The sequence below is a fragment of the Microcaecilia unicolor genome, chromosome 1, assembly GCF_901765095.1.
Source record: "Microcaecilia unicolor chromosome 1, aMicUni1.1, whole genome shotgun sequence".
Taxonomy (NCBI): Eukaryota; Metazoa; Chordata; class Amphibia; order Gymnophiona; family Siphonopidae; genus Microcaecilia; species Microcaecilia unicolor.
Window position 1 is genome coordinate 662,856,358 of NC_044031.1, and position 26,408 is coordinate 662,882,765.

A 26,408-nucleotide genomic window follows, 5' to 3' on the forward strand; every position below is an offset into this window, starting at 1 on the left:
CCAGAGAAACAAAATCCCCCCACCCCACCCCCCAAGAGTGGACCAATGTATTTATTTTTCAGTTTCTTATATACTACTTACAAGCCATTGAAGCAATGTACAATCAAGTACAATAAGCATTTCTCTGTCCCCAGAGGGCTCACAATCTGGGTTTCTATTAAGGCAATGGATGGTTAAGTGATTTGCTGAAGACCACAAGGAGATGTAGTGGGATTGTACTAGGAGCCTCTCTGGTTCTCAGCCTACTGCTCTTTTCAACCCAGTCATTGGGATACCTTAGCTAGTTGGATTTTCAGGATACCCGCAATAAACATAGAAGTAGTGCACGCAAATGTATCTTATACATATTCAAAGGCAGTTTGTTTGTTTATTTATTTATTAGGATGTATTTCCCGCCTTTTTGAAGGAATTCACTCAAGGTGGTGTACAGTAAGAATAGATCAAACATAAGCAATAGGCAATTAAAGCAGTAAAAATATTCAAATAACAATACAAAGTATGGCATGGTATACTATTTACAATGTCAACACAATACGTAATAGAACATTTTAATTGATAATGCAACATATAGATAGGTAAGAGAGTAAGAAGAGTTAGAAGTAAGGTGACTGATTTAAAAGAAAGTTGCACACGAGGTCAGAGAGATGGTTAAATATTATCTCAGCAAGGGTAGGAGTGAATAAACATGTCCTGCTGCAGTATTTGCAGCTCGTGTCACTCCATGTGTGTGTGAATGAGACTAACAAGATACGCTGAAACCTTCTGCTCAGTGTGCTGCTGCGGCTAGGAAAGCGAATAGAATGTTGGGTGTTATTAAGAAGGGTATGGAGTCCAGGTGTGCGGATGTTATAATGCCGTTGTATCGCTCCATGGTGCGACCGCACCTGGAGTATTGTGTTCAGTACTGGTCTCCGTATCTCAAAAAAGATATAGTAGAATTGGAAAAGGTACAGCGAAGGGCGACGAAAATGATAGTGGGGATGGGACGACTTTCCTATGAAGAGAGGCTGAGAAGGCTAGGGCTTTTCAGCTTGGAGAAGAGACGGCTGAGGGGAGATATGATAGAAGTGTATAAAATAATGAGTGGAATGGATCGGGTGGATGTGAAGCGACTGTTCACGCTATCCAAAAATACTAGGACTAGAGGGCATGAGTTGAAGCTACAGTGTGGTAAATTTAAAACGAATCGGAGAAAATTTTTCTTCACCCAACGTGTAATTAGACTCTGGAATTCATTGCCGGAGAACGTGGTACGGGCGGTTAGCTTGACGGAGTTTAAAAAGGGGTTAGATAGATTCCTAAAGGACAAGTCCATAGACCGCTATTAAATGGACTGGAAAAATTCCTCATTTTTAGGTATAACTTGTCTGGAATGTTTTTACGTTTGGGGAGCGTGCCAGGTGCCCTTGACCTGGATTGGCCACTGTCGGTGACAGGATGCTGGGCTAGATGGACCTTTGGTCTTTCCCAGTATGGCACTACTTATGTACTTATGTACTTCTTCGATTAAAGGCCTGGTTGAAGAGCCAAGCTTTCACCTGCTTCCTGAAGTAGAGATAGTCTTGTGTTAAGTGGAGCCTTTCAGGCAGTGCATTCCAGAGTGTGGGAAGGCTCGCTTGTGGGTATCATATCATGTAATGTCTTTGGAGAGGGTGTGGTTAGTGATGGAAGGACCTTAGTGTCCTTGGCGATGTGTGGAGGATCATCCTATTCTTCAGGTACTAAGGGCCATTCCCTTTCAGGGCCTTGAAGATCAGACAGAGAATTTTAAATTTAGTCCTCTACTGTACTGGTAGCCAATGAAGTTTTTGCAAAAATGGTGCGATATGGTCACGTCGCTTGCAACCTTCTATGAGTCTTGCTGCTGCATTCTGAATCAACTGAAGCTGGTGCAGGCCCTTTGTAGTCAGACTATTGTATAGTGCAATGCAGTAATCCAGTCTTGATGTTATCATGGCATGCATGACTGGGATAAGATTAGCTTAGCGGGGTTTTAAAAAGGTTTGGACAGCTTCCTAAAGGAAAAGCCCAAAGTCCATTATTAAAGTGACTTGGGGAAAATCCACTGCATATTTCTGGGATAAGCAGCATAAAATGTATTGAACTTTTTGGGGATCTTGCCAGGTATTTGTGACCTGGATTGGCCACTGTTGGAAACAGGACGCTGGGCCTGATGGACCTTTGGTATGTCCCAGCGTGGCAATACTTATGTACTTATGTATGTATTGTGGGTGTCTTGAAAATCTGAAGAGCTTTATGTGTTTTGAGGACTGTGTTGAGAACCTCTTTTAGGCTACTCTTCCAATTCTACGGAAGAAGCAGTTCCAAATTCTGCAGCATAGAAACTTTTATGCACTGCAGGAAAGGAATTGATTCTTTCAATCTACCTTTCCCCTCTTCTATATTCTCAATCACAGATGCATACAGAACCAAGACATGTACACACCCCCACACACACAAACAAAACAGACATACACATACATACAGACATGCTCAAAGAGATTGAAAATAATTTCATGAAAATGCCCTTTTCCCCTTGTACTTCCACACTCCTATCTCTGCTGGGCTGATGGTTAATGATTCAGATGTCTATTTTATTTTCTTTTGATTTCTACTATGAAGCCTAGTAACTAAATCACGTAGTTTTATTAATAGTTGCGATATATGATAACACCTAGGGGTGTGAAGCGTCTGTTTACGCTTTACAAAAATACTAGGACTAGGGGGCATGCGATGAAGCTACAAAGTAGCAAATTTAAAACAAATCACAGAAAATCTTTCTTCACTCAACGTGTAAATAAACTCTGGAATTCGTTGCCAGAGAATGTGGTAAAGGCGGTTAGCTTAGCAGAATTTATAAAAGGTTTGGAAGGCTTCCTAAAGGAAAAGTCCGTAGACCATTATTAAAATGAACTTGGGGAAAATCCACTGCTTTTTTCTGGGATAAGCAGCATAAAATGTTATGTGCTTTTTTTGGGATCTTGCCAGATATTTGTGACCTGGATTGGCCACTGTTGGAAACAGGATGCTGGGCTTGATGGACCTTTGGTCTGTCCCAGTATGGCAATACTTATATACTTATGTACTTATGCCCTTTTATAAAATGGTGATAAGACCAACGCGCGTTTACCACACGCTAAAACTTATGAGCTACTGCCGGGACAATGCAGCAACTGGCGGTAGTTCCAGGTTGAGCTTGCACCATTTCTGGTGTTCCTCGGAAATTTTCTTTGTCTAGGGTGGCGCTCTCCCAGTGGTAATCGGGCATCACTGTGTGCTGTCAGGTTACCGCAGGAGCCCTTCAGCCACCTCAATGGGTGGTGGTAACTGCTCCCCACCACATGGCCATACGGTAAGAGTTATCTTACCACACGCCCATTTTTTTTGGGGGGGGGGGAGCTTTTTACCTGTTGCGGTAAAAAGGGTCCTGGCACACGGGAAAAATGGCCCCCTCCGCTACCATAGGGCCCCTTTTTCCGCAGCTTAGTAAAAGGATCCCCTAGTGAATGAACCATGTGCTTAGCTACTGGTTGCTAGATGTACTGCCAAACTGTGGTGGTGAAGCATGGCTGTTCCTGTTGTTGTACAGCCTCCTAGAGATGGAGAAGCAGACCTTATCTGAAATCTGTTGACAGTAGCGCTAATGGTTTAATATATCATCACACTTGGGGGGGGGGGGGGGGGCTTCTACTAAATTGTTTCATTTTTTTACCTTGGAAAACCAAACTACAGTACTTGGAGGGTAATTCTCTAAACATGCACCTGCTTACGGAGTAGAGGAGTAACACAATGGCTAATGCAGTGGGCTGAGAACCTGGGGAGCTGGGTTTGATTCCCACTGTGGCTCCTTGTGTCCCTGAGCAAGTTACTTAACTCTCCATTGCTCCACGTACAAAACTTAGATTGTGACCCTACTAAAGCACTTTGGTTGTACGCACAGAAAGGTGGTATATCAAATCCATGACATATACATATAACATAGTAACATAGTAGATGACGGCAGAAAAAGACCTGCATGGTCCATCCAGTCTGCCCAAGACAAACTCATATGTGTATACCTTACCTTGAATTTGTACCTGTCCTTTTCAGGGCACAGGCCATATAAGTCTGCCCAGCAGTATTTCCCGCCTCCCAACCACCAGTCCCGCCTCCCATCACCGGCTCTGGTACAGACCGTACAATTCTGCCCTCCCCTATCCTCGCCTCCCAACCACCACCCCCTCTTCCCCCCACCTGCTCCGCCACCCAATTTCAGCTAAGCTTCTGAGGATCCATTCCTTCTGCACAGGATTCCTCTATGCATATCCCACGCATGTTTGAACTCCGTTACCGTTTTCATCTCCACCACCTCCCGCGGGAGGGCATTCCAAGCGTCCACCACCCTCTCCGTGAAAAAATACTTCCTGACATCTTTCCTGAGTCTGCCCCCCTTCAATCTCATTTCATGTCCTCTCGTTCTACCGCCTTCCCATCTTTAAAGTGTACTTTAAAGTGTACTGTATAGTTAGCACTTGATTTCCATATATGAGAGTAGTAACTGTTACTGACATGACATGCACTAAGTACTATATTCTATATATGGTGCTGAAGAAAATTTGTGGAAAAAATGTGCATGGTGCTATTCTATGACGTTGGGCAAGGAGTATAGAATAGATGTAGTGCCCATACCTGCAACTAAATTTAGGGGCAACCATTTACACTTCTAAATAGGTGTGTTCTTGGAGCCTAACACCCCCTCCCCCACCACCACTGTTTACTAAGCTGCACACACAAAAATACTGACACCGCCAATTCAAAGTGAATGAGTTGTGTTAGCATTAGTGCACAGCAGCAGCTAGCACAGCTTAGTAAACAGGGGGGGGGGGGGGGGGTTAGGCATGGATCAGGAGCACTCTATAACAGGAGGAGGAGTAGTCTAGTGGTTAGTGCAGTGGACTTTGATCCTGGGGAACTGGGTTTAATTCCCACTGCAGCTCCTTGTGACTCTGGGCAAGTCACTTAACCCTCCATTGCCCCAGGTACAAATAAGTACCTGTATATACTGTCCACCTTATAATTGAAAGAGAAAAACGCCTAGATTTCGACCCAAATCGGGAGATAGACGTTTATCTCACAAAAACGAATAAATCGGTATAATGGAAAGCCGATTTTGGACGTTTTCAACTGCACTCCATCGCGGAAGCGTACAAAGTTGACGGGGGCATGTCGGAGGCGTGGCGAAGGTGGAACTGGGGCGTGGTTATCGGCCGAGGAGAGATGGGCGCCTTTCACCGATAATGGAAAAAATAGTATGCGTTTGTAGCGAGAATTTAGGGCACTTTTCCTGGACCCTGTTTTTTCACGAATAAGGCCCCAAAAAGTGCCCTAAATGACCAGATTACCACCAGAGGGAATCGGGGATGACCTCCCCTGACTCCCCCAGTGGTCACTAACCCCCTCCCACCACAAAAAATGATGTTTCACAACTTTTTATTTTCACCCTCAAATGTCATACCCACCTCCCTGGCAGCAGTATAAAGGTCCCTGGAGCAGTTGTTAGGGGGTGCAGTGGACTTCAGGCAGGTGGACCCAGGCCCATCCCCCCCCTACCTGTTACAATTGTGCTGCTTAATGCTTAGTCGTACAACCCCCCCCAAACCCACTGTACCCACATGTAGGTGCCCCCCTTCACCCCTTAGGGCTATAGTAATGGTGTAGACTTGTGGGCAGTGGGTTTTGAGGGGGATTTGGGGGGCTCAACACACAAGGGAAGGGTGCTATGCACCTGGGAGCTCTTTTACCTTTTTTTTTTTGTTTTTGTACAAGTGCCCCCTAGGGTGCCCGGTTGGTGTCCTGGCATGTAAGGGGGACCAGTGTACTACGACTCCTGGCCCCTCCCATGAACAAATGCCTTGGATTTATTCGTTTTTGAGCTGGGCGCTTTCATTTTCCATTATCACTGAAAAACAAAAACGCCCAGCTCACAAATTGTCGAATAAAACATGGACGTCTATTTTTTTTCGAAAATACGGTTCGGTCCGCCCCTTCACGGACCCGTTCTCGGAGATAAACGCCCATGGAAATAGACGTTTTCATTCAATTATGCCCCTCCACGTAAACTGCTTTGAATGTAGTTGCAAAAGCCACCGAAAGGTGTTGTATCAAGTCTCATTCCCTTAATAATGGCTTAAGGACTTTTCTTTTAGAAAACTATCCAAACCTTCGTTTAAACGCTGCTAGGCTAACTGCTTTTACCACAATGTAGCTGCAAAAACCACAGAAAGGCAGTGTATCAAGTTTCATTTTCCTATAACAGTGTGCCTACCTAGTCTCTAGGAAATCCCATGGCCATGCCTCCCTTTAAGATCAGCGCATCACTTTACAGAATACACTTAGAAATTTTTCACATTCAAATTCTACTTAATGCCAATTAGTGTCAATGATCACTCATCAACAGCCAATTATGGGCACTAATTGGCTCGTTAAAGTTGCACAGGCAATTTGGCTGCACTGCCATATTTGTGCACGCAACTTTAGTTCCCATATATAGAATCTGGGGGTAACTGCTTTGCTTGTTATTTATTTATTTATATGAGCATTTGTTATATCGCCAAATCACTGAGAGATATCAAGGTGATTTACAAAATATCAGAGGACCAAATGGAACACAAACAATGCACAGCCATAAAGGTGATAAAAGGAAGGGCAAGCATTGCACAACAAAGTATAACTTAGACATATCAAACCAGAAGATATACAAGTAACAGAGTATAAAATGGAAATGTTGAAAACCCATCTTTTCAAGCAAGCTTACCCAAATGACCTGACTTAACCTTATAACCCCACCCACATGACCCCTGCATTGATGATGATTATATCTTAGACCCTGTCTCCCAATCTCCTTCATGCTTATCCCCTAGTCTTTTCTTTACCATCTTCCCCACACTATGCCCCTCCCATCCCCTCTTACTTTTGCTTATCCTTTCTTTGTTGCACCTTGATTAAGGCCTTCTATTACCATGTTCATTTCAGTTTGTAATATTCTCTTTACAAGACTTTGTATTTCTATTTACTATGTAAGCCGTATTGAACCTGCTTTGTGTGGGAAAGCGTGAGGTACAAATGTAATAAATGAATAAATTTATATCATCTCTATGGCAGTGTAAAGCTCTTGCCTAAACTATAGGCATATATTGACAACTTACGCTTCTATTCTATTAAATAAAAAATATGTGCATACTTTTCATGATAGAATAGGCTCTAAATAGGTGTGTTCTTGGTGCCTAAAAATTAGGGTAATTGACTTGATATACTACCTTTCTGTGATTACAAAGTGTTTTACATATTATATACAAGTACTTATTTTGTACCTAGGGCAATGGAGGGTTATGTGACTTGCCTAGGTCCACCAGGAGCTGCAGTAGAAATCCAACCCATATCCCCTGACTCTCAGATCACTGTACTAACCATTGAGTTAATCCTCCACTCCATAAACAGATGCACTGTTAGAGAACTACCCTCCAAGTACTGTAGTTTGGTTTTCCAAGGTCAAAAATGTAACACTTTGTTGATTTTTCATAATAAACATGAGGGACACTTCCAAATTAAAAGCATTTGGCACACAGAAGGTCTTTTCCAATTTGGTATTAAAAACAAGTCCTTAAGTGTTAGTCTAGGGCATGTTAAACAAGCTTTAAATGTATTTTTGCAGTACTGTGAGGAAATCCTGTCAGGGACTCAATCCAGCACGCTGCTACTAAGCACCCCAATACACAGGTTGAAAAGGTCTCATAGAGCCCAAGCATTGAGCTCTACTTATTCAGAATTTTAGAGTATAGCAGTTGTTATTTGCCTACTGTAAATAAAATTAATATTTTTCTTTAAAACATAAAGGACCCTGTTTACTAAGCCACGTCAGAGGCATGATAGCATTTTAAACGCAGGCTAAGCATTAGCGTGCGGTAATCGTGTAGATGCCCATAATATTCCTACATAGTTAGAACATGCTCATTTTTAGCACATGCTAAAAACACTAGTGCACCCTAGTAAACAGGGTCCAAACTGTTTTTGTGAGGTGACAACTGAAGACTTCACTGTCTTTTGGTCAGTTGGTGGCCTAGTAGATGTGCATTGCTCATCAGTGCCCTGCTCCATCTAGACCCATTAGAACTACCTGCAGTTCTAGCCAGTGACCTGTGGGGTCACTGTAGGGTGGTGGAAGCCAAGCTGATGATGTCATCAGTGCTGAGCCCTTCTTAAGATGGCTTCACTGTGCACTCGCTCTGGCAATAATTCCTGATTGACCTCAGGCCTGCCTGAGACTCTGCTAGTTCCATCTGCTGTTCTTTGTTAGGCCGTGGCCTGAAGCATTGCTGCAGCTTTCACCTGCTTGCCTTGGGAGCATTCAGCTCGGGCACCTCGGGGACTGTTTACTTTTCTTTTGTGATATTCTTTGCCTCCAGCGAGCAGAATGGTCCGCTCAAGTTCCCTACCCGCGGTGCAGATCTACAAGAGACTATTTTAAGTTCCTTTTTCTTTGCTGCTGCTCATTTCCTGCTTCCGAGAGTACTTGCCCCAGAGGTCCCGCAGCTTGCATGAGAGGTCTGACAGAATGAACCTTATCTGACTGCCAGCAGTCTTTCCGCTTCCAGCTAAATGCCCTTTGCTTTCCGTTGTCCCACCGGGGCAGGCCTTTGCTTTGTCCCTTGTGCTCTTGTGTTTGCTTTTCCTGTACAGCTAGGCTGTCCTTCTATTTGCCATTATTGTATACCTGATGTTTTGCTTTGCTTTAACTAGTGTTATGATGTGCAGCTAGGCTGCTTGTTGTTCTCTCTCCTCTCTCGTTTTATCTGTGCTGTTTTGTTCGCTCTTTTGACTTGTGTTTCTTTTGCTGCCAATAAAGCTACCTTAGTTCATATCCACTGGCAATCCAGTCCAGTTCTTTGGGATACTCTTGACTCTATGGGGCTCCGTCTACCCAGGGGTGGTTGAGTGATCCTCACGTGGCCACCTCTGGGCCAAGGGCTCACAAACATCACAGTACCAATCCCTGCCACTTTACTTTCAGTTATTACGTAGAGACTGATCTTCCATTTTTTTTTTGGAGGGGAGGGGAATGCCAGTGTGTTTGTTCATTTGAAGAGAGCAGTCCCTGCTCTTACATCTAGTACTCAAGACAGCAACCTACACACAGGAAATTAGGGCATGATGGGAATAGTGCTACATAAGTCCTATTTTGCATATGTTTATTTAAATGTTATATATCACCTTTCTTTGAGCAAAACAGGGTGGTTTATAAATAATCTTGTGAAGAAACTGCATTTCATATAGACCAGGGAAGAAAACAAGACAAAAAACAGGGTATAGGAGAGAGGATCAGTATGCTCTGTTGAATCATTATCAGACAACACTCCCATATTCTGGGGAGAAAAAAGTGGGTCTTTAATGCAGGCTTGAACTTATGGAAGGATAATTTAAGTTGCAACTCTATGGGAAGGGACTTCCAGAGAAGTGGATCTAGGAAGAAAAAAGCACAACATAAGACAGGGTTTTAGACATTTTTCAGTAACTGATATGTGTTAAGGTACAAGAAGATCTATTGATCTTGCAACTCCCAATCTCATGAGACAGCAAAATCATCAAGCTCTCTGAGAGAGGGGTAGACTGGCTGAAGACATGTGGGATGTGAGAGAGAGATAGAGGGGCAAACTGGCTGAGGACAGGTGGGATGTGTGTGAAAGAGAGAGGGCAGACTGAGATGTGTGTGTGTGAGATGGAGGGACAGACTGGTATGTGCATAGAAAGATGCCTTGGTTCATTGGGTCCTATTTATAAAACAAACAAATAAAAATCCACAAAAACAAAAATACTTCACAAAAGTGAAGAACTTTCTTTTCTCCTGTTCATATAAATAGGCCTCATCTAGGTCTCATTGTTTATTTTTGTTTATGGCTTCTTTTACAATGCAGCACTCCCAATTGGTGTGCGCTGAATGCAAAGAAGCCCATAGCAATTGAATGGCACTTCTATTACTTACCTTTAAATGCATCCATTCTGCTGCCCCCCATTACCTCTCCACTTTCATCTCTCCCTACATTCCTCTCCGTGACCTCCGCTCGCAGGACAAATCTCTCTTGTCATCCCCCTTCTCCTCCACTGCTAACTCCAGGCTTTGTTCCTTTTCTCTCGCAGCTCCTTATGCCTGGAATAAACTTCCTGAGCCTGTACGTCTAGCTCCATCTCTACCTGTTTTCAAATTTTTGCTGAAAAACCCACCTTTTCACTGCTGCTTTTGGCTCCTAGCCATTACTCATTTGCCTCCGCCTTGTTCCTTCTCACCCAGTACTTCCCTCCCCTTATTGTCTTGTCTGTCTGTATTATTTTTTAGATTGTAAGCTCTATTGAGCAGGGACTGTCTCTCTATGTCAGGTGTTCAGCACTGCGTGCGTCTGGTAGTGCTATACAGATGCTAATAATAATAATAATAATAACAATAATGGGCTTCCTTGCATTCAGCACACTGCTAATAAATAGTGACACTTTGTAAAAGCAGCCCTAAGGGCCCCTTTTATTAAGCCGCGTAGGCGCCTATGTGTGCCCAACATGTGCCAAAACAGACTTACCGCCCAACTATCGTGTGGCTCTTGCAGTAATTTCATTTTTGGTGTGCATCCGCTACGCGCAACTGAAAAATAATTTTTCTTTTCAGATGCACGCCAAGTGGCATCTGATGCGCGTAGGTCCTTACCACCCAAATTCTTTACCACTAGATCTATGGCTGGCAGTAAGGCAGAGACGCAAAATGGACGCAAGGCAATTTTGATTTTGCCGCACGTCCATTTTCAGGGGAAAAAAGGTCTTTTTTTACAGGCATGCTGAAAAACGATTCTGCGTGCGCCCAAAACCCACGCCTACACTACCGCAAGCCACTTTTCAGCACGCCTTTGTAAAAGGACCCCTTAGTTTGTAAGAACAACACAGCACCTGTCTAGGTGCCAAACTTTATATGAGAGTTAAATATTACAGATCATGTCAACTGTGTCTAGGACTTGTATTTGTTATACAGTGGGGGAAATAAGTATTTGATCCCTTGCTGATTTTGTAAGTTTGCCCACTGACAAAGACATGAGCAGCCCATAATTGAAGGGTAGGTTATTGGTAACAGTGAGAGATAGCACATCACAAATTAAATCCGGAAAATCACATTGTGGAAAGTATATGAATTTATTTGCATTCTGCAGAGGGAAATAAGTATTTGATCCCCCACCAACCAGTAAGAGATCTGGCCCCTACAGACCAGGTAGATGCTCCAAATCAACTCGTTACCTGCATGACAGACAGCTGTCGGCAATGGTCACCTGTATGAAAGACACCTGTCCACAGACTCAGTGAATCAGTCAGACTCTAACCTCTACAAAATGGCCAAGAGCAAGGAGCTGTCTAAGGATGTCAGGGACAAGATCATACACCTGCACAAGGCTGGAATGGGCTACAAAACCATCAGTAAGACGCTGGGCGAGAAGGAGACAACTGTTGGTGCCATAGTAAGAAAATGGAAGAAGTACAAAATGACTATCAATCGACAAAGATCTGGGGCTCCACGCAAAATCTCACCTCGTGGGGTATCCTTGATCATGAGGAAGGTTAGAAATCAGCCTACAACTACAAGGGGGGAACTTGTCAATGATCTCAAGGCAGCTGGGACCACTGTCACCACGAAAACCATTGGTAACACATTACGACATAACGGATTGCAATCCTGCAGTGCCCGCAAGGTCCCCCTGCTCCGGAAGGCACATGTGACGGCCCGTCTGAAGTTTGCCAGTGAACACCTGGATGATGCCGAGAGTGATTGGGAGAAGGTGCTGTGGTCAGATGAGACAAAAATTGAGCTCTTTGGCATGAACTCAACTCGCCGTGTTTGGAGGAAGAGAAATGCTGCCTATGACCCAAAGAACACCGTCCCCACTGTCAAGCATGGAGGTGGAAATGTTATGTTTTGGGGGTGTTTCTCTGCTAAGGGCACAGGACTACTTCACCGCATCAATGGGAGAATGGATGGGGCCATGTACCGTACAATTCTGAGTGACAACCTCCTTCCCTCCGCCAGGGCCTTAAAAATGGGTCGTGGCTGGGTCTTCCAGCACGACAATGACCCAAACATACAGCCAAGGCAACAAAGGAGTGGCTCAGGAAGAAGCACATTAGGGTCATGGAGTGGCCTAGCCAGTCACCAGACCTTAATCCCATTGAAAACTTATGGAGGGAGCTGAAGCTGCGAGTTGCCAAGCGACAGCCCAGAACTCTTAATGATTTAGAGATGATCTGCAAAGAGGAGTGGACCAAAATTCCTCCTGACATGTGTGCAAACCTCATCATCAACTACAGAAGACGTCTGACCGCTGTGCTTGCCAACAAGGGTTTTGCCACCAAGTATTAGGTCTTGTTTGCCAGAGGGATTAAATACTTATTTCCCTCTGCAGAATGCAAATAAATTCATATACTTTCCACAATGTGATTTTCCGGATTTAATTTGTGATGTGCTATCTCTCACTGTTACCAATAACCTACCCTTCAATTATGGGCTGCTCATGTCTTTGTCAGTGGGCAAACTTACAAAATCAGCAAGGGATCAAATACTTATTTCCCCCACTGTATATGTAGCCAAGATAGTTTATTGTTTAATAATAAACCAGCCAATATTCAGCTGGCGATGATCAGCATTTTTTTAAACGGTGACTGTTGCCGACTAGATTAACCCCAGATTTTCAGTGCTGGGCCATGTGCAGACCCCAGCACTGAATTTCCAGAACAAATTTTCCTGATGTTGGCTGCCGGGGCTTATGTGGGTCTCTGTCGATATTCAGCTGGGGCCTGCATAAGACAGTTATGTGGGTCCTGAATGTATATCAACCGGGACCCGCATAACATTTTTGCTTTAAGAGAGCCCCCTGACCTCCCTCCTGGTCACCCAATAAAGCCCTCTACTTCCCTCTGCCTTCCCCCCCAATCCACTGCCATGAACAAGTCCCCCCACCATTCTAAATTTGACCGCTTAGCTATAGAATGGTATAGGGCCAAAAAGAAGGGACAAACTGATAAAGGAAGCCATTCCCTGCAGGCGGTCATGATTTTTTTTTTTTTAGTTCATAGAGACTCATAGACCAACAATCCAGGAGAAGCTGGCTAATAGCTACAAAATATTTTTATCTAAAGCCGTGTAGGCAGGGGCAGCCAAGCAGACTGAGAGAGCCAAATGTCCTTACCTGCTGACAAATACTATATTGTTAAAGCTCTGGCTGTAGTATATTTTCCTATAGCGAGGGTGAGTGGGAAGGAACTCACTACAGCTGGAGTTCCAAAGCTTTCTAAAGCTCTTACTGAGTTAAGAAGAAACTTCAAGCAGAATACCGTGTTATTTGCATGCATGTAATCATTTTTTTCTCAAACTGCAGGCATGCTGACTTTTCAACTGCACCTCTAAATACGAATCTCAAAGTAGTCACCCCTGGTAGAATGATCTAAAGTATTCATGGAAAAGTTAAGCTCACGTTCTGACTAGAAACTCATTAATCCCAGATCTGTACATTAGCTGCTAGATTAAGCAAAACTCTAAAGAGCTGTAACTTTTAAAGCACCAGCATCCCTCTGGCTCGAAAAGAGGTGCAGATTAAAAGCACCAAACTACAAGTGAAGAGAAATCATGGGAGACAAATTCATATCCCCTTTGACCACTGGTCTCAGACACTGGGTAAATCACATAAGGTACATTTTGAATAATCTGTGCTGTTTGCACTGTAGGCACCTTTAGCCAATTTAACCTTGCAGTCTGTTTCCAAAGGCAAATCATCCATATAGTTTGCCCCAGTGCATTTTTTCTAGCTAAAAAGGTGCCGGTACTCAAATGCCAGGCCATCCTTCAGGGGTGGGGTGATCACTGAGGGACCCACCCCACAATAGCCAGGCCCCTTGCAACCAGTCACAGAATCTATAACAAGGCAGAATTGGTGTGTAGAGCCTGAGCTCTTTCACTAAAACTTCTGGTCCATGGGTCAATTTTAGCGGACAATGGAAAAGGTGCCGGTATTCAGTACCCCCAAGTACCCCCTCAAAAAAAGCCCTGAGTTTGCCTTTACAAATTAGCAGCCACAAAATGTATGTATGAAAAGTATTCTAGTCTAGTAATAGAGATCTGCACAAAAAATATTTTTGGTTTATTTTTGCTTATTTCTAAATATTTCCAGTTTTCTAAAAAAAATGTTTTAACATGCATTAATCAACTTTTACATGCTTTAATTTATAGGGCTGCAAGACATAAGATTGATTTTAGAAAGAGATTAAAAACATTGTTAAAGAAGCTTCTGCATTATGATATCAATATTTTTGTATTTAAAATATTTTGGGGCCCTTTACTAAGGCACAGGAGGGCTAACTTGTGGGTAGCACAGGCCAAATCGGCACTTCCGCCAGGCTAGCACAGTAATTCTGACTTTGGCATGCATCGAATCCCGTGGTAACATGTGAGCCCTTACCGCTAGGTCAATGGGTGGCGGTAGGGGCTCAGGCCTTAAATAGGCGCAAGCTAGTTTTAATTTCAATGCACGCCCATTTCCCGGCCCATTAATAAAAGCTCTTACCACATGATCATGCGGGGGGGGGGGGGGGGGGGGAAGAAGCACTTACTGCCACCGCCGGGTTAGCACCGCGCTATTAAAGTTAAATATATTTTCCTGCACACCAGAAATGGTGCATGCTCAAGCTGAAACTACCGCCGGTGGCCATATTGGGCTGCCAGTACTTCCGGGATAGCATGTGGAAAGCCCACATTGGGCTTACTGATGTTTTGTAAAAGGACCTCTAAGTGGTCACAAAGCACAAGATTTAACTAAAGAATATATAATGATTCGCATGCAGACACCATCATAGAAATGATAAAATCAAATGGAGGAAAAGACCTCAACAACCAGAAGGCAGAGTTAGTTTTCTTTTGCTCAAATCAACGGTTCCAAATTCATCATTGCTCATATAAAATCTCCACTGATCATCATACTTTATTTTAAAAACAATTTTTATGCTCATTTACCATTTTTAAACTTTCTTTTCGTTTTTAAGCTTATATTCATGCTGACACCAAGGAAACTCATCCAAAAAGAAGTAATCGATTTACTTATTTATTTAATAATCCCAACAGGACGTTTCACCCGACAAACAGGCTTCCTCAGGGGTTTCTATTCAGTATCCAAATTTTCTTTATGTAACAAGATAAAAAGTTTTTTATCTTCTGATTTTCATCTCTCTTGGGGGCCCTTTTACTAAGCCGTGTTCCCCTATCACCTATGCCAATCACAACTGATCAGTAACAATGATAAATATATTCCTTCTCTTTTTCTGGCGTCAGTAGTTAAGTGTGGCCTTTGCACAGAAATTGGACTGCTAGAGAATCTGTACCAGAGCTAGTCTCATGTGTTAAGTGTTAAATTGCAGAATGCGGTCAGACACAATGTAGACAAATTTTGTGCCCCAATTACTGTGATTTGACTGTATAATGAACTTCTGTACCTCTTGGTTCAGTAGGTGCTGTGGGCACTTTGGGGCCTTTTACCAAACTGCGAAAAAAAAGGGCCCTGCGCTGGCGGAGGGGGGGGGCGTTTTTTCCCACATGCCAGGGCCCTTTTTACCGCAGCAGATAAAAAAAAAGCCCTCAACACACATAGCCATGCGGTAAGAGAACTCTTACCACATGGCCATGCGACAGGGAGCCCTTTGGCGATAAGGGCTCCCGCGCTCACCTGGCCGTAACCGGGCAGCACGCAGCAATGCCCAATTACCACCGGGTTACTACCACGCAAGCTATTTCCAGGGGGTTTTCTTTTTCCTCTGGAAATAGCACACATTCAGGGTGGGACTACCACCGGCGGCAATGTTGGGCTGGAGGCAGTCTCGAAAGAGCGGGCGGTAAGCCCGTGTTGGGCTTACTGCCGCTCTGTAAAAGTGCCCCTGTGGGAGCAGTAGATAAATCACAGTTTAATCTAATCTCTGATTTAGATAGGTGGTGGTACTGCAGCACTTGTCCGATTTTAAACTGGGCTCTGTCCAAGTGGTAGGGAAGCAAGGGGCTGATCCATTCTGCCCATTTTAAATAAACTGATTTAATGTTCTATCTGTAGCTATCCTCTGATCAAATTTCAGAGGCTGAGAGACATAAGACCTGTTTAAGGATCATGAAGGTGCTTGAATTCAACCCACTCTAGCAGGGAACTGAGAGTACCTGCTAGAAATTACTCCATAGGCAAGCCTGCAGTTTTGCATAGCTTGCACTTATTTTGAGGCAGCAAGATGCGATTATTTACATCAACAGGAAACACAGCTTATATACAGTCAGCAACTCCTGTTCATTTTCTGTGCCTCCTCCATCTATCCAATCAGTGCAAGGGTCTCACCTCTTACCATCCAGGGAACAATTTGCAGTGAGTTTCCAAAACCACAGGGGATATCTTTATTGTCAACACAAAATAGATTCCATCTGCAGCCCGACCTATGAGATGACATGCAGAAGTGTGCAGCTTTCTGTCAAAATGCAGGGATGTTTTTCTTTATTGCGTTACAGGAAAACCTCAGTGAGGGCTCAGACACCAGCTGCTCCTAGATCCCATTGACTTGTGCACCACAGTACTGACAGGACTGGTCAGCTGGTTTCAGGCCACCTTTACTGGTGCAGGTCCTTAAGGCTGCTTCTAACTGAAGGGTGTTTATTACTGAGGAGATTCAGAATACCCCACACTTTCTCCTCTGACTTTCTTCCTCCTCTGATTTTCTTCCTCTTGCGTAAGGAAATGTGGTTGCCATGTTAGTCTATTTTAAAGGTTAATAATTACTACTACTACTACTACTACTTAACATTTCTAGAGCGCTACTAGGGTTACGCAGCGCTGTACAATTTAACAAAGAGAGACAGTCCCTGCTCAAAGAGCTTACAATCTAATAGACAAGTGAACGGTCGGTCCGATCGGGGCAGTCAAATTGGGGCAGTCTGGATTCACTGAACGGTAAGGGTTAGGTGCCGAACGCAGCATTGAAGAGGTGGGCTTTAAGCAAAGACTTGAAGATGGGCAGGGAGGGGGCTTGGCGTAAGGGTTCAGGAAGGTTGTTCCAAGCATAGGGTGAGGCGAGGCAGAATGAGCGGAGCCTGGAGTTGGCGGTGGTGGAGAAGGGTACTGAGAGGAGGGATTTATCCTGTGAACGGAGGTTACGGGCGGGAACGTAAGGGGAGATGAGGGTAGAGAGGTAGTGAGGGGCAGCAGACTGAGTGCATTTGTAGGTAAGAAGGAGAAGCTTGAATTGAATGCGGTATCTGATCGGAAGCCAGTGAAGTGACCTGAGGAGAGGGGTGATATGAGTATATCGGTTCTGGCGGAATATGAGACGTGCAGCAGAGTTCTGAACAGACTGAAGGGGGGATAGATGGCTAAGTGGGAGGCCGGTGAGGAGTAAGTTGCAGTAGTCCAGGCGAGAGGTAATGAGAGCGTGGACGAGAGTTCGGGTGGTGTGTTCAGAGAGGAAAGGGCGAATTTTGCTGATGTTAAAGAGGAAGAAGCGACAGGTCTTGGCTATCTGCTGGATATGCGCAGAGAAGGAAAGAGAGGAGTCAAAGATGACTCCGAGGTTGCGGGCAGATGAGACGGGGAGGATGAGGGTGTTATCAACTGAGATAGAAAGTGGAGGAAGAGGAGAAGTGGGTTTTGGTGGAAAGACGATAAGCTCGGTCTTGGACATGTTCAGTTTCAGGTGGCGGTTGGACATCCAGGCAGCAATGTCGGATAAGCAGGCCGATACCTTTGCCTGGGTCTCCACGGTGATGTCTGGTGTGGAGAGATACAGTTGGGTGTCATCAGCATAGAGATGATACTGGAAACCATGAGATGAGATCAGGGAGCCCAGGGAAGAGGTGTAGATTGAGAAGAGAAGGGGTCCAAGGACCGATCCCTGGGGAACACCAACAGATAAGGGGATGGGGGTGGAGGAAGATCCATGAGAGTGAACTTTGAAGGTGCGGTGGGAGAGATAGGAGGAGAACCAGGAGAGGACAGAGCCCTGGAACCCAAATGAGGACAGTGTGGCAAGAAGTAAGTCATGATTGACAGTGTCAAAAGCAGCGGATAGATCCAGGAGGATGAGGATGGAGTAGTGGCCTCTGGATTTGGCAAGGAACAGGTCATTACAGACTTTAGAAAGTGCTGTTTCTGTCGAGTGAAGAGGGCGAAAACCGGATTGAAGCGGATCAAGGATGGCATGAGAGGAGAGAAAATCAAGGCAGCGGCTGTGGACTGCGCGCTCAAGTGTCTTGGAGAGGAAGGGTAGGAGGGAGATGGGGCGGTAGTTGGAGGGACAGGTAGGGTCTAGTGATGGTTTTTTGAGGAGTGGCGTGACTACAGCATGCTTGAAGGTGTCGGGGACAGTTGCAGTGGAGAGAGAGAGGTTGAGGATATGACAGATGGAGGGGGTGATAGTAGGAGAGATGGTGTTAAGTAAGTTGGTGGGGATGGGATCAGAGGAACAAGTGGTGCATTTTGAGGAGGAAAGAAGGCGGGCGGTTTCCTCCTCGGAGATATCAGGAAAGGAGGAGAAAGAGGTCTGGGTTGGTTGGTTGAGGGAGAGGGTTGAAGGGTGAAGAGGAGGAGGTGGCTTGGTAGTGAACTCAAGGTTGATCTTTTGCACCTTGTCGCGGAAGTAGTCAGCCAGTGATTGAGGAGAGAGTGACGGGGGGGTGGGAGCGGAGGGCACTTTGAGGAGGGAGTTAAGGGTGGCGAAGAGACGACGAGGGTTAGAGCTGAGAGAATTAGTCAATTGGGTGTAATAGTCCTGTTTGGCAAGGAATAGTGAGGACTGGAAGGAGGATAGCATGAATTTGTAGTGAAGGAAATCTGAATGGGTGCGAGATTTCCTCCAGAGGCGTTCAGCAGATCGGGCGCAGGAGCGAAGGTAACGGATGCAAGGGGTCAGCCAGGGCTGGGGATTAGTACGCCTTGTGGGACGGGAGGTGGATGGTGCAAGGGTGTCCAGAGCAGAGGAGAGAGTGGCATTGTAAGCGGAGACAGCCTCGTCAACAGACTCGGAGGACATGATGGAGGGGAGGAGATTAGAAATACTAGATGATAAGGTGGGAGGGTCAATAATCTGGAGATTCCTGGAAGTAGTGGTTAATGTTGGGCGGGGCTGAGGGGGAGGGTGAAGAAGTGTGAAGGTGATCAGGTGATGATCAGAGACAGGAAGAGCTGAGGTGTGGAAATTGGAGGGTGAGCCGGAAGAGGAGAGGACGAGGTCAAGGCAATGGCCATCGCGGTGAGTAGGGGTGGTGGAACAAAGCTGGAGGTTGAAGGATGATGTTAGAGTGAGGAACTGAGAAGCGTGAGAGTTGGACAGGTCATCAACGTGTATGTTGAAGTCTCCGAGAATGAGGGATGGAGATGAGGGTTCAAGAAAAACAGAAAGCCAGGCATCGAAGTCGGTGAGGAAGGAAGGGAGGGATTTATCAGGGGGGCGGTAAATGACTGCCACTCTGAGTGGCAACGGGTAGAATAGACGGATGGAGTGGACTTCAAAGGATGAGAAGCAGTGAGACTGTGGTAGGAGGAGGGGTTGGAAGCTACAGGAGGGCGAGAGTAGTAACCCGACGCCTCCTCCACGGCCAACTAGGCGGGGAGTATGGGAGAAGAGAGAGCCTCCATGGCATAGAGCCGCAACTGAGGCAGAGTCGTCAGGGGAGAGCCAGGTTTCAGTTAGGGCAAGCAGGTGAAGGGAATGAGAGATGAAGAGATCGTGGGTGAAGGGAAGTTTGTTGCAGACCGAGTGGGCATTCCACAGTGCACATGAGAAGGGGAGGGAAGAGGGGGGGAGGAGGGGAATAGATATGAGATTGGAGACATCCCGGAAACGTTTGCATGTATAGGACGAAGACAGGTGTGGGGGACCTGGATTGGGATTGATGTCTCCTGCGGATAGCAGGAGGAGGAGCAAGAGAGTGCGGAGGAGGGTGGGGGAGGTAGGGCGACGAAGGCGACGAAGACGGGATGCGCTTAGGAGGAATGGGGATGGGTTAATGGCAGGAAGGAAGTGTTGAAGGTTGAGAGCTAGGAAGGAGGAGGGGGACAGGAGAGATGGTGAGGTGGTGAGGGACGGGGGTGAGTAGGGTATTGCAGTAGTGAGCAAGATGGGAGAGGACATGGGTGGGCAGTGAGTTCCAGTGGTAGACAGCGGTAGGGGGAGGGGAAAAAGATTAGGAAGGGACAGGGCAAGGAAGAGAATGTGTAAAGGGGCCATAAGTAGTAACTGAGGTGTTATGGGTATATATGTAGTGACTGAGGTGTTAAGCGATAGATAGAACGGCAGAGCTGGATTAGAGGCTTAAAACTGGAATGGTAGGCAGCAGGCAGGTAGGCACTGCCCAGTAAGAACAAGTCACACCCACTATGTTTGAAAAATGTGGGAGGAAAGGAGGTGAAGAGCCTGAACACAGAGACAGAGCAGTTATCTGCAGGCAGATTAGGTTGCTTGGGAGGGTATATAAGAACTATCACCCTAGGGGTGGGTGGGTAGAGGGGTGGGTGGGAGGGATCTAAGTCTAAAATGTAATTAAAAATAAAACAAACCATAAAATGATATAGTTTTATTGGACTAACTTAATATATTTTTGACAAGAAGGTCAAAACCTCTGTCCTCAGATCAGGACACTCTTGCCAATGACGTTGTTAAAAATGTATTGTTAGTTCAATAGAAAGGTATATTCTTTTTGTTGTTTATTTTTACTTTTCTCTCTCTTAGAACTCTGAAGAGCCTCCTCTCTAAATCCTAGAACGCTTATCAGAATTCTCTAGGTGCATAGTAATATAGTAAATGAGGGCAGATAAAAGACCAGTATGGTCCATCCATTATGCCCTGGTTGTATCTACAACTTTGTGCAAGTTATCTCCCATCCCACCCCTCCCCTCTTGTCTTTAGGGCTGTAACTGACATCCAGCGCAGTCTAATTATGTTTTCCTGTTTGGAATTGTTCTATAGATTTATTCCATCTTCACACTATATAGGAAACCTCTGTTTATCCAACACATATTTTATTTCCATCGCTGTTTTCAGCCACAGCACTTACTGTGGAAGAGCATTCCAGGCATCCACCACCCTCTCCTTGAAAAAGTATTTCCTAATGTTGCTTTGGGGGTTCCTTCCCTAGAAGGAAGCTTCTCTGTCAGTTCCTTGTAAGTTTCTTCAGGACTCTCTGAGCCTTTAGTTACAGAGTCCTCATCCAGTGTGTTCAGTGGAGGAGTGGTCTAGTGGTTAGTGCAGTGGACTTTGACCCTGGGGAACTGAGTTCTATTCCTACTACAGCTCCTTGTGACTCTAGGCAAGTCACTTAACCCTCCATTGCCCATGGTACAAAATAAGTACCTGAATATATGTAAAACACTTTGAATGTAGTTGCAAAAACTTCAGAAAGGTGGTATATCAAGTCCCATTTCCCTTTCCCTCCTGAAGATGAAACTGTCTCTGGAATGGCTCTTTATCTTTGCAGAACTCCTTGGACTGTCCTCTGGTCTCCTCCTGTTTCTCAGCATTCTCTCAGCACTTCTCTCCTTTTCTCTTTGAAAGGATGTGGTGGTGGTTCCCCTTTCCAATTTAATGGTCCCACTCCTTTTTCCACTCCCTTCAGATACAGTCAGATAGGTAGCCAGAGTCCCTCTTCTCGTAATGTAATGGTGCAGTGGCCAGGGAAGCAGGAGCCAAAGACAAAGAAATTGAAACTGAGTTGGGTATTTATACCAGCACAGTTTCCCTTTGAGAGGTGTCTCCTACCATTGTTAATCACTGGTCAGGAGAGGCAGCCCCTTCTTCCAGAATCTATGGGGGTATACAAAAAAAAATCAAATTCCATTACTCAGGTGGAGCCACTAAATGTCTCTGCAATTGTTTTTTTTTAATGCAAACGTTTTTATTAAAGTTTGAAAACCAAAACACAAACAAGAACAAGACAAAACAGAAATGTCACTGTGCAATGTATCTTGCTAGGCAGTATAAACTTCATAACTCTTTGGCATGATGCTATTATCCATATCTGAAGTAAGATGGAAGAGACAAAGCTAAGACAGAAAAGAAGAAAAAGGAGGACACCATAGAAAGGAAAATAAAAGTAACAGAGAGGAGACCAGATAACTAAAGGAGAGAGATGCTGAGCTATGAAATCAAGCCAGAAATGTTAAAGGTTGGAAATATCTATTCTCTGATAGCTAACAATAATAGTTTAAAATGGCCTGGAGCCCAGTTCAGAGTTTCAGGATCAGAACATCTGTTCCACCTAGTATTTCCATGTTGGGAACAGCTGAATTTGGGTTTTTCAGTGCATAATTAATTCTCTTCTATGTGAGACATACCTGCTAGCTTGTTTTTTTTTTTTTTTGCACTGAATCCTAAATATTTTGTAATTAGAAACTTAAAAAATGCACTTTAAGATCTGAAATAATTGAACATTTTGAGTAATATTATCACTCTTAGGGGGAAAGTCACTAGAGATGGAGGAATGATTTCACCTTGCTACATTCCATCCCACTCAAGTGTCCCAGATTTGCACACCAGAGCTAAGGAATCAAAGGGGCCCTTTTACTAAGCTATGGTAAGCACTACCACGCACTTACCACAGCTTATAAAGGGGTGTACCCCACAGAAAGTGCCAAATTAGCATGCGCTAATCTAAGTGCCAATAATTTAACATATTTTGGGAGAGGATGTGTCAGGGGCGAAGAGTGGGCATCCCTGCACTAATCAGTTAGTGCAGCTACATTACCATGTGTTAACAGGTTAATGCAGGATTACTGCGTGAGGTGTGAAGTGCTTACATGGTAATTTTTGTAATAGTCATGTGCTAATAGCAGCATTAGCACATGGCCATCAATAAAAAAAAAGGAAATTCAACCATTTTACTGCTGCAGTAAAAATGGCCTTATGTCACGGTTAAGGCCATGCCCTTATGTTCAGACCTACTGTTTCTCTGTATCTAGCTCTGTGACCTCTCCAGTCTGCCTTTTCCCCTATTGTTGTTCTTCCTGTAAGCCAAGCCTTGCTTTGGTCTCCCTGCTTCTTCTTCGTTTCCTGTTGTTGTTCTTCCTGTAAGCCAAGCCTCACTTTGGTCTCCCTGCTTCTACTTCATTTCCTGTTGTTGTTCTTCCTGTAAGCCAAGCCTCACTTTGGTCTCCCTGCTTCTACTTCATTTCCTGTTGTTGTTCTTCCTGTTAGCCAAGCCTCGCTTTGGTGTCCCTGAAGCCAAGCCTCACTTTGGTCTCTCTGCTTCTGCTTCATTTCCTACTTATAACATCATCAGCCTACTGCTTTATAAGGACCTAGGGAGCTTTCCTATGTTGCCTTTGCAAGAGGTCTCTTAATCTAGTGTTACCTGTTTAGAGCATTTCCCTGCTTGGCTTTGTTCCTGAGAATCTTGCTCCTGAAAGTCTGTTCTGTGTTTCTTTGAGTCTTGTGTTTCAGTGCTTTGCTTTATTTCTGTGTGTTTGCTTTTCTACCTTGATCCTGAAAGGCTGGCTCTAGAGCCACACCCTGCCCTTGGTGTCTGTATCTGTTTGACTCTACCCTTGGCTCCTGCTTTTAGTCTAGCCCTGCTTTTGACTCTTGCTATAGTTAAGCTCTGTGTTTAAGCCAATCTCTGTATTTAGCCAAGCTCTGTTTTCCCTGTTCTGTTTCCTGTGTGTGTAGTTCTTGTCTGTTAATTCTGAGAGTCTGTAGAAGTCATCATCGTCCCTGATTAGTACATAAGTACATAAGTAATGGCACACTGGGAAAAGACCAAGGGTCCATCGAGCCCAGCATCCAGTCCACGACAGCGGCCAATCCAGGCCAAGGGCACCTGGCAAGCTTCCCAAACGTACAAACATTCTATACATGTTATTCCTGCAATTGTGGATTTTTCCCAAGTCCATTTAGTAGCGGTTTATGGACTTTTCCTTTAGGAAACCGTCTAACCCCTTTTTAAACTCTGCCAAGCTAGCCGCCTTCACCACATTCTCCGGTAACGAATTCCAGAGTTTAATTACGCGTTGGGTGAAGAAAGATTTTCTCCGATTTGTTTTAAATTTACTACACTGTAGTTTCATCGCATGCCCTCTAGTCCTAGTATTTTTGGAAAGCATGAACAGATGCTTCATATCCACCTGTTCCACTCCATTCATTATTTTATATACCTCTACCATGTCTCCCCTCAGCTGTCTCTTCTCCAAGCTGAAAAGCCCTAGCCTCCTTAGTCTTTCTTCATAGGGAAGTCGTCCCATCCCCGCTATCATTTTAGTTGCCCTTCGCTGCACCTTTTCCAATTCCACTATATCTTTCTTGAGATGCGGCGACCAGAATTGAACACAATACTCAAGGTGCGGTCGCACCATGGAGCGATATAACGGCATTATAACATCCTCACACCTGTTTTCCATACCATTCCTAATAATACCCAACATTCTATTCGCTTTCCGAGCCGCAGCAGCACACTGAGCAGAAGGTTTCAGTGTATTATCGACGACGACACCCAGATACCTTTCTTGGTCCGTAACTCCTAACGTGGAGCCTTGCATGACGTAGCTATAATTGGGGTTCTTTTTTCCCACATGCATCACCTTGCACTTGCTCACATTAAACGTCATCTGCCATCTAGTCGCCCAGTCTCCCAGTCTCGTAAGGTCCTTCTGTAATTTTTCACAATCCTGTAGCGAGTTAACGCCTTTGAATAACTTTGTGTCATCAGCAAATTTAATTACCTCGCTAGTTACTCCCATCTCTAAATCATTTATAAATATATTAAAAAGCAGCGGTCCTAGCACAGACCCCTGAGGAACCCCACTAACTACCCTTCTCCATTGTGAATACTGCCCATTTAACCCCACTCTGTTTCCTATCCTTCAATGAGTTTTTAATCCACAATAGGACTTTTCCTCCTATCCCATGACCCTCCAATTTCCTCTGTAGCCTTTCATGAGGTACTTTGTCAAACGCCTTTTGAAAATCCAGATACACAATATCAACCGGCTCCCCTTTGTCCACATGTTTGTTTACTCCTTCAAAGAACTGAAGTAAATTGGTCAGGCAGGCAAGATTTCCCCCCACAAAAGCCGTGCTGACTCGGTCTCAATAATCCATGTCCTTGGATGTGCTCTGTAATTTTGTTTTTAATAATAGCCTCTACCATTTTCCCTGGCACCGACGTCAGACTCACCGATTACTTCACTATTATGGACCTGTGTCTGCTGCCTCTCAGTCTGCCTGGCCTTTCCCTTTCCAGCTGTGGGTGCTGGTAAGCACATTGCTTCTTTGTCTTCCCCTAGTCTACTTAATCCTTTGCCTGCTATGTTTGCTTCCTGGCTCTTGAGCTCTGTTTCTGCCAAGTTCTGTTCCTGTGTGTGTTTGAGCCAGGTTCTGCTCCTGCTCTGTGTTTGAGCTAGTTCTGTCCCAGATCCCTCCTAAGCCAAGTCCCTTTCAGTATCCAGTTCCAGTCAAGCCAAGCTAAGTCTGTACCAGTATCTTGTTCCAGTCAAGCCAAGTCTGTTCCAGAATCATGTTCCAGTCAAGCCAAGCCGAGTCTGTTCCAGAGTCCAGTTCCAGAATCCTGTTCCAGCCAAGCCTGTTTGAGAATCCTGAATCCTGTTTCAGAATCCTGAATCCTGTTCCAGCCAAGCCGAGTCTGTTCCAGAGTCCGGTTCCAGAATCCTGTTCCAGCCAAGCCTCTTTGAGAATCCTGAATCCTGTTTCAGAATCCTGAATCCTGTTCCAGCCAAGCCTGTTCGAGAATCCTGAATCCTGTTTGAGAATTCTGAATCTTGCTCCATCCAAGCCTGTTCAAGAATCCTGTTTCAGAATCCTGTTCCAGCCAAGCCTGTTCGAGAATCTTGTTTGAGAATTCTGAATCCTGTTCCAGCCAAGCCTGTTCGAGAATCCTGAATTGTGTTCCAGCCAAGCCTGTTCGAGAATCCTGAGAATCCTGAATCCTGTTCCAGCCAAGCCTGTTCGAGAATCCTGAATCCTGTTTGATAATCCTGAATCCTGTTCCAGCCAAGCCTGTTTGAGAATCCTGAATCCTGTTTGAGAGTCCTAAATCCTGTTCCAGCCAAGCCTGTTCAAGAATTCCTACCTTGTTTATTGTTTTTCTTCTGTTATTCTTGTTGCCTAGCTCCTACCCTGTCTTGCCTGTCTAGTTGTGCTTTGTCTTGTCTCTTTTAGTCTAGTCCTGTCCGGATCCAGTCCTTGCCTTGTCCTGGTTTTGCCCTTTTCTGGACTCAATTTTAATCTACTTCCGTGTTTTGCCTTGTCTTGCATTTCTGGGTCCCAGTCCCAGTTTTAATCCAGTTCCGAGACTTGCCTTGTCATGTCTGGGTTCCAGTTGTGGCCCTTTGCTT